General features: G+C 39.3%; 1 pseudogene; it reads right to left on the bottom strand.

Moving 5' to 3' along the window:
- Window positions 1-7,062: 7,062 nt before the first annotated feature.
- Window positions 7,063-7,178, bottom strand: LOC118602125 (annotated as a pseudogene).
- Between the last annotated feature and the right edge of the window lie 900 nt (window positions 7,179-8,078).

The raw sequence follows: 8,078 nt of genomic DNA, 5'->3' as shown, positions 1-8,078 counted from the left end.
TTCATGAAGGAATGCTAGGAGAATCAACACACTTAGTGGTAGAAATTGTCCCAGAAAACTTTTGCGCCCTAAGTTCACTAGTAATAAATTAACTTTATATGTATGCAAGTGCAAGTCACAAAAATAGATTCCACTCACCCAAACTAAATGTGTTCCCAAATGAACATCCTTCTGTAGACTAAATACAAAAGCATTGATTGCTTTCCCAATGCCACCAAACACAAGGCGGAGCATGACAGAGTAGAGTTGAAAAGAAAATGAGAATGGCTGGCTTGGGGATTGTAGTCCATACGTTTTACTTTTGCAAATTATACACACCCGTGACCGGAAGAGTACATAGCTAGGTCTTCTCTGGGGCCCGGCAAGCGTAAGTGTAAGGGAAGGACCCTGCAAACTCACTGGCTTTATGGTGTATCCACCTCTACTCAAAATTGTTTCATCTTTTAGTTTTTGACTTCCATCTGAGTAGTAACATAGATGATGTCTCATAAACTGAGCGGCCCAGTTCCAATTAGACAGATCAGAGGACATTGTAGTGACAAGAATGGAAAAGAATACCAAAGCTCTAGTTACGGCAGGTTCCAAGGTTCAAAGCAAAGCATCATTTCTTTCAAGATGCCACACCCCCTGCCGCCCTCTCTGCTTCCTTTTCATCACAATGAGTAAGAGCGGGTCCTGGGCTCCTCTTGCTCTGATGAGAAGTGTTTTAAATGAACAGATTTTACGCTTCTTCACATTCAATGCAAGGAAGATGGGGAGTGGGGCAGATGAAAACAAAACAAAACAAAACAAAAAAGCAGGATTCTTGGGAATGACAGATAAGTCTATGTTTTTATTTATTGTGAAAAATTTAACCAATTATACCTATTGACTTACTGTATTTATGTATACTTCCCTTTGCCCATTTCTCTTGGAAATAGCTCTTCGGGTTAAGACATGGTTCCAGATGCTAACTCACAGGGGCTGGATGACTGTTGCATAGACCAAGCAGTGAATCAAAGCCACTTGCTACAATTGTAGAGGATGACAGAGCTTCTAGGACCCAGTTTTTCTACCAGTAATGTCATTCCTTTGCACTAAGATTAAGTTCTGAAATATTCTCACTGAAGCACTTCTAAAAGCAGAGGAATATGTACTATGTAACAAATTTCCCTGTACACACCCCATGTCCACCAGTAGTATGAACTGGGACCTTTGCATAAGATCCTTTTAGATAAATCTAAATTTTACATTGTATTGAATAATTTTTAGATTAAAAGCGTTTCCTCGCTTATGTGTGTTTAGTGTTATTAGTATTATCTCTCCAGCCCCAACTAGACATGAGCCCTACAAGGGAGAGGATATTCACCAGTGTTTTATTGGGGCAGCCCAGGTACCTAAACCAGTAGGCCCTTTTGAGGAGAGAATACAATTCAAATTAAATTCATGCTCCAGAGAGATGTATCGTGTTCACCCTGCGGATTGTCAGACCGATGGTTCTAACCCTCTGCATCTGTACAAGCACAGGGTAGCTAAGTCATGCCTCTACAAGGCATCAATTAAATATTTTTCTGTTACTAGTGAGATAAGATTTTAATACAGATTAACGTGAGCTAGCTGTCAACTAGCAGGACCTTGAAGTCGTGTGACACAGAGAAGCTATTAATATGGAGGTCAGGAACGGGAGAAGGGAATATCTATGTTCTTAGGGCCAAACATGTGGATTGTGGTGTTCAAATAAATTACAGTGACTTCCTGATTGTTTGTTTAAACATTCCTGGAAATGGTTCTGTTTGGGTATGATTACAGCATTTTCCTCAATTCATAATTTTGTTTTGAAAGCTTGGGAGCTTATCTTCTTGACTCCATTCATATCTTTGTAGCTGAAATTGGAAATTCTAACTGTGATCTGAGCAAAGTTCCATAGTCGATTTGCTGGGTTTTTTTTCTTTTTCTTTTTTTTTTTCCTGAAGTGAAGCCAGTGAGAAATCCTGCACTGTAGACCCTGTCTGTTCTCCGTGATTTATTAACTATTTTGATTCCATCTGCAAAAGTTTACTTTGTGGTTTGTCCCTAACATTTCAAGTGCTTACATATCAACTAAAATCTTAAGTACCTTCTTCAAAGTAAAGCCAAGTCATTCAGTCTGGAAAAATTTAAACTTCAGTTATAAACAAAACTCGAATTCTAACTATAACAAGTTAGTCTCTACATTCAGGCATGCCAGACACAAAGGATCTTGTCCCTTAACTGAAGACCAAATGCCATTGTGTTCTGACCTCAACACGTATGAGAATTTCTATCTGTCCAAATGCTGGGAAGCAGAACTGGCACCTGGAAGACGTCACACAAATAGTCTAATTTTACACATATATAAGCGTTGGTATCAAGTCTTGTGTGTTTTCTGATATATGCATATTATGTTTCTTTATGTTCCAACTTGATTATCAGTGTGCTAATTTTAAGATTAAACATACCATTAATTAGAGAACCAAGTGGTCCAATTTGGAGAAATGCTGATAATCAAATTGGTATACCTTCTTGTATCACAAATGACATTTTGATATAGTTTCCAGCTTTTAATTATGATGAGCTTGCAGTTCAAAAAAACTAATTAAGTTTCCTTGTTATTTCTTTTGTAACCACAAATTTTACCCTTAAGCTACCTAGAAAGTAAAAACAAAAACAGAGATCAGCAGTTTTTTTTTTAAAGATTTACGCTTTTTATTTTTCTATTTACCCAAAAGAATCTGTTCAAGATAGAGAAGGTAGGGGGGTGGGATTATTACAGACCATTCGTGTGTTCTCGGCACTCCCAGAATGACTTAATGATGGTTTGATGAGTCTAGGTAGGTTTTCTTGGTAGATGAATGAACAATAATAAGAATAAATATGGATGCCTTCACTCAATAAAAAGATATTTATTTCTTGAGTGCCATCCAGAGCTAGGCAACATTCTATGTACCAGGGGTAGCAGAAATGGACAAATAAAGTCTTTGTTTTTCTGAGACCTGCAAAATAATAGAGGCGATAGAAAATACATATGTTGACAAATGCCTGGAAAACATACACACATAGAAAATACACCTGTAAGAAAATGTGCAGAGAAAATTCATATGTACCCTGTTTATAATTACACGCTTTCAAAATTATGAAGTTAGAATAATGTGTGACTTGCTTAGAGATGTATGCCCTCTGTTGAGGAGCTCCTGAAGTAAGAAGTCCAGATCAGAATTCCACAATAGAATATAATATGAGATAAATCTGTAATATGCAATACGTGTAATATTAAATTTTTCAGTAGCCACATGAAAAAAAAAGAAAAAGCAGCTGGAGTTCATTTTAAATCATATTTTATTTAACCCGCTGTATCCAAAATATCATTCCAACAAGTCAATACAATAAAAAATATGTATGAGATCATTTACATTCTATTTTAGTACTAAATCTTCAAAATCTGGTATATACTTTACACTTACAGCATATCTCAATTCAGATTAGTCATATTTTAAATACTCAACAGCCTCATAGGCTGATTGGCTGCTGTATTACACAGTGCAGGTCTCTAAACTATTAAATTTGGTTCTCAGAGCCTATTTCTTATCTATCTATATATTTTCTCTGTAATATGTCTGTTATCTTGACAGATGTTTTCTATTTATTATTCATTTATTCCATATTTAATAAGTATTTATTGAACAACTAGTAGCTGCTAGATGTGATTCTAAGTCTGGATGAACAAGGAATTACGGAAACTCCTGCCCTTCTGGAGCTTACATTCTAGTGACTGTTGTCTGGGATAATTTCAGATCCCAGATTATATTGATGAGTTTTAGTCTTTTTCTGCTAGTTTATTAGATACTATTCACAGATGAACTTATGATACTTATTCTTGCTAAAACCAGAGCCCCACTTTACATCTAATAATTTCCATACACAAAAACACAGTGATCCAATCCATATCACTCTAAACCAGACGTGTAGTTTTTACAAATGAGAGTGGAGAAGGGTGAAACAGGTTGAAAAAAGGGAGGCCTGTTACCCCAAACTTCCTCTGCTATTCCTGTAGTAATTGGTATTGTTAATGAATTGTAATCTGTCTTCTCTTTATTAGAAAATTGATTGAGGAAACTGAGGGCAGAGTTCTCGTTCTGGCAAACTAATTTTAATTTCCCTTCTACTCACAACCAGCTTCGCTATCTTAAATACCAAGACAAACCAACAAACACAAATAAGAAGATAAAGCAGTTCTCTGAAACCACTCAACTCACAGCATCTCATTAATAGAGGGGAAAAAAACAGGTGTTCAAGCATGTTGTTTTTGTTTGCTTTGTTTACTCGAAAACGGTCCCTCTCTAATGAAAAATTTGCTCATCTAACCTGAAGACAACTTACTAGGCTGGGCTTGTTTCCCAGCAGCTCTCAACGTTGGTTGAAAATGGAAATCAACTGATTATATTCTGAAACATTTTAACACTTTTAAATGTAGGTTTTACTATTATTTAGGCATGGCAAGATCGACAGAAAAGGAGATTATTGCTGAAAAGATAGTTCGTTATACTCGGCTCCCGACGAGAAAGGGCACCGCCGCACCGCATGGGAAAGCCACACGGGGAGGTAAGTCCCGAGACAGGTGGCACAGGAAGTGGGGGAATGTGTGCCAGACCCTTCATTGTCATCCCCATGGGATGGAATGAGCAAGGCTAAGTGAGCAGGTTCAGGTCGGGCTAGTTTGAATAATCACGGCATGCTTGGGACATGGGGGCTGTCCCTAGTTGTCTGGTGTCCGGTCCTACGGCAATTAGGGCAGGTGGACGGTGGCCCGGACTGTGGGCCACTGCCTAGGAATTAGATAACCCTGGGAGGAGCAGTCCTTACAAGGTCAGCAAGGCCTCATGAGATCAAAACATCAGAGTATAGGAAGTAAAAGGCATGGGTGTCACAAATGTCCAAGCTAAACTCTGAAGCAATTGAATCAGAGTGCCTGGAATGCGGTCCAGACCTCGGTATTTTTGAAGCCACCCAGGTGATTCCAACATCCAGAAAAGACTGAACACAACCACTGCAGGCATCCCCCATCCCTAATATTTTATGATTTCTTCACTAAAAAATGAATCTTAGAACTTTTCTCTGCTGATGTATCTTTGTGAATTGACTCTCTTAATTCATTTGAGGGTCGTCATCCCAATTCCTGAAAACTTTCAGTCACAATCAAATGCCACTTCAAAATAACCTTGAGTATTGTTCACACGACATTGGATGTCAGTGATAAGTTCATTGCGATGTGGTATTTAGTTATGATGTAAGCCTTTTTTTGCAAAATTGGGGTGATGGCCCTAAAATCAGTAATAAAATCCACTGGCTTTCTGAAACTATTTAGAGTCTAACTACTCCAAGTGTAGCCTGGGGACCACCAACATTGGCATCCCTTGAAAGTTTATTGTAAATGATTCTTGAGAACCACTCCAGACCCACTGGGTCAGATTCTGCATTTTGACAGTTTCCCCAGGTAATTAGTGTGCACATTAAAGCAGGGTCAGGCAAAAGGTGTCACAAATTTAATTGGACATACTCAGTGTCTGTACTAATTTCAAGTGGCTTTTCGGTTTCCATGGATTTCTGCCCAGGTGTGCCAAAACCCACGGCATACGCCATGCAGACCTCCAACAGCTTTTCTGCTGAAGAATATCTATTCTGAAGCAAACAATAAAAGGATTTTTCCCGCCCTTAAAGAGCAAACTGAGGTCAAAACATCTCAGCATGAGTTTACCAGTGAGTAGGAGTTCTTTATCTTAGTCTCCAGGTCTGTCCTAATTCATTTCTGCAGTCTTGTTTGATCAGATTCCCACACCGCGCCACCCCCTCCCCCCACCCACCCACACGCACACTTTTTTTCTCTTCCATCATTCAGATTTCTCAACCAAATATGCTTTTCACCGAGAGGGCTGAACTTTTAGCAAGGCTCATCTTGACCCTGCTTCCAGGAAGAGCTTCTCCCATTTACCAGCCCCTCCATTTTACAGCGGATGTCCCCTTTTTATTTTCCTTGGCATCATTTACCTGACTCAGTGACATATAGAAAAGCATTAGAAATGTAGTCGCAATGATATAATATAAGGTCATTTCTAAGATAATTTTCCCATCTTTATTCTGCTCTGCTTCCTAGATAGATATTTCACTTGTTCCTGCCTTACTTAGCACATTTTTTTTTTTTTTTTGCCTCTAAAACTATCTAGTGAAGTATTAACAATCGGTTTTAAAATATCTTTGCTGGGAGGGTTTGGGGAGAAAAATAAAACTTCGCAAATTTCTTTTGCTAAATCTTTCTCTCAGTATACATATATAACAGAGCGATCTTCTTCCCACACCCCCCATTTAATAAGGTGATATAATGATTCTTATAGCAGTAATTTTGTTTATTATTTTTGTCAGTGTTGCCAGCGTACTGACTCTTTCTAAGTTTTCTGGTTATAGACACTGATTACTCATCGCAGGTTCAGGGAGTGAGATATTGGGGTTTATAAGAAATATATACTTGGTTTTTGTCCCACTTCTGGCACTGAGCTCCTAAAACCCTTGGAATTTCCTAAGTGATGAGAATCTTGGTATTTATAACAAAACTTTTTCAACCACACCTGAGTTTATTTAATAGGCGACGTTTGGAAAGCAGTTAGGGATGGGGAAGCCGGTTGCCAGGGAAACGGACCATGTGATTAGAGGGTTGCAACTTTAACCCCATGCCCCTGACCTCCAGAGAGGAGAGAAGAACTGGAGGTTGATTTAATTAATCATGCCTATATAATAAAGCCTTTATAGAAACCCCGAAAGACAGGGTTTGGAGCTCTTCCAGGTTGGTGAACCAGACTGTTTACACATATCACCACGCTGGGTCCCAAACTCCACTGGGACAGAAGCTTTTATGTTTGGGGCCTCTCCTTATGCATCTTTTCATCTGGCTATTATTTGCATTCTTTAATATTCTTTGTAATAAACTGGTATTTTAGTGATTAAACTGCTTTCCTGAGTTCTGTGAGCTGCTCTAGCAAATTATTATATATTTTACTTATTTATTATTGTTATTTATGCCTACAGCACCTGGTCTTTCTAGGTGGTCTTCCATCCAAGTACTAACCAGGCTCAACCCTGCTTAACTTCCGAGATCAGACATTGGGCTTGTTCAGGGTGGCATGGCCGTAAACCATGGACTGTGGCTCCATTGGGGCGCGAACCCACGACCTTCTGCATGTAAAGCAGACGTGCTAACCGCTACAGTATGGAACCACATCCTGCTCTAGCAAATTAATCAAACCCAAAAAAGAGGTCCTGGGAACCTCTAATTTAGTCAGTCAGAAGTACAGGTAACAACGTGGACTTGCCATTGGCGTCTGAAGTAGAGGGTAGTCTTGTAGGACTGAGCACTTAACCTCTGGAATCTGATGCTATCTCTGGGTAGGTGGTGTCAAAGTAGAGTTGAATGATAAGACACTCAGCTGATGTCAGAGGATTGCTCGCCTGGCATTGTAGAAAATAAACACACTAGAACTAGTGACCAGAGTCTAAGGGAGGAGGTGAACAAGGTCTCAGCATGCTTCCCTCTGTATTCCATCATTCTGGCAACAGTGTCTGGGCCAATGTGTGATCATGTGACTTATGTTGAGCCAATTAGAGGTCTTCCCTGGACCTATTATTCTTTCCTCATTAGAGATTCCGAGATGCGGCTGCCAGCAGTGATATCTCTTACCTTGTGGAGAGGATCTATTGACAGTATAAGAGAAGGAACAAATAATCAGGAGCAGAGTCAGGTGGACATGTATGTGAGTTCTGGAGGCATACGGTCCTACAGCTCCCTTTCTCTCTGCCATTCTTCCTTTCTTAAGCTGAGTTCAGTGGGACTTTATTACCTGCATTTGGAGGAGTCCCAACCAAAACCAGTGTATTTCTACATTAATATTTATCCGCCTTCTTTTCTGTTGGTCTCCACTTTGCCAAATGCTTATTATGAATACAGTAAGTTAGACAAATTCATAGGCAAACACTCGAGGCATTCCTACTCCAGGCAAACAATGAAAGCTGTCATTGGATCAGGTCAGGAGATGAGC

Source organism: Rousettus aegyptiacus, unplaced genomic scaffold (assembly GCF_014176215.1).
Source record: "Rousettus aegyptiacus isolate mRouAeg1 unplaced genomic scaffold, mRouAeg1.p scaffold_m13_p_4, whole genome shotgun sequence".
In the NCBI taxonomy this organism is placed as follows: domain Eukaryota; kingdom Metazoa; phylum Chordata; class Mammalia; order Chiroptera; family Pteropodidae; genus Rousettus; species Rousettus aegyptiacus.
Note: the sequence above shows the minus strand (reverse complement) of the source record. Positions and strands in the feature narration are given on the sequence as shown.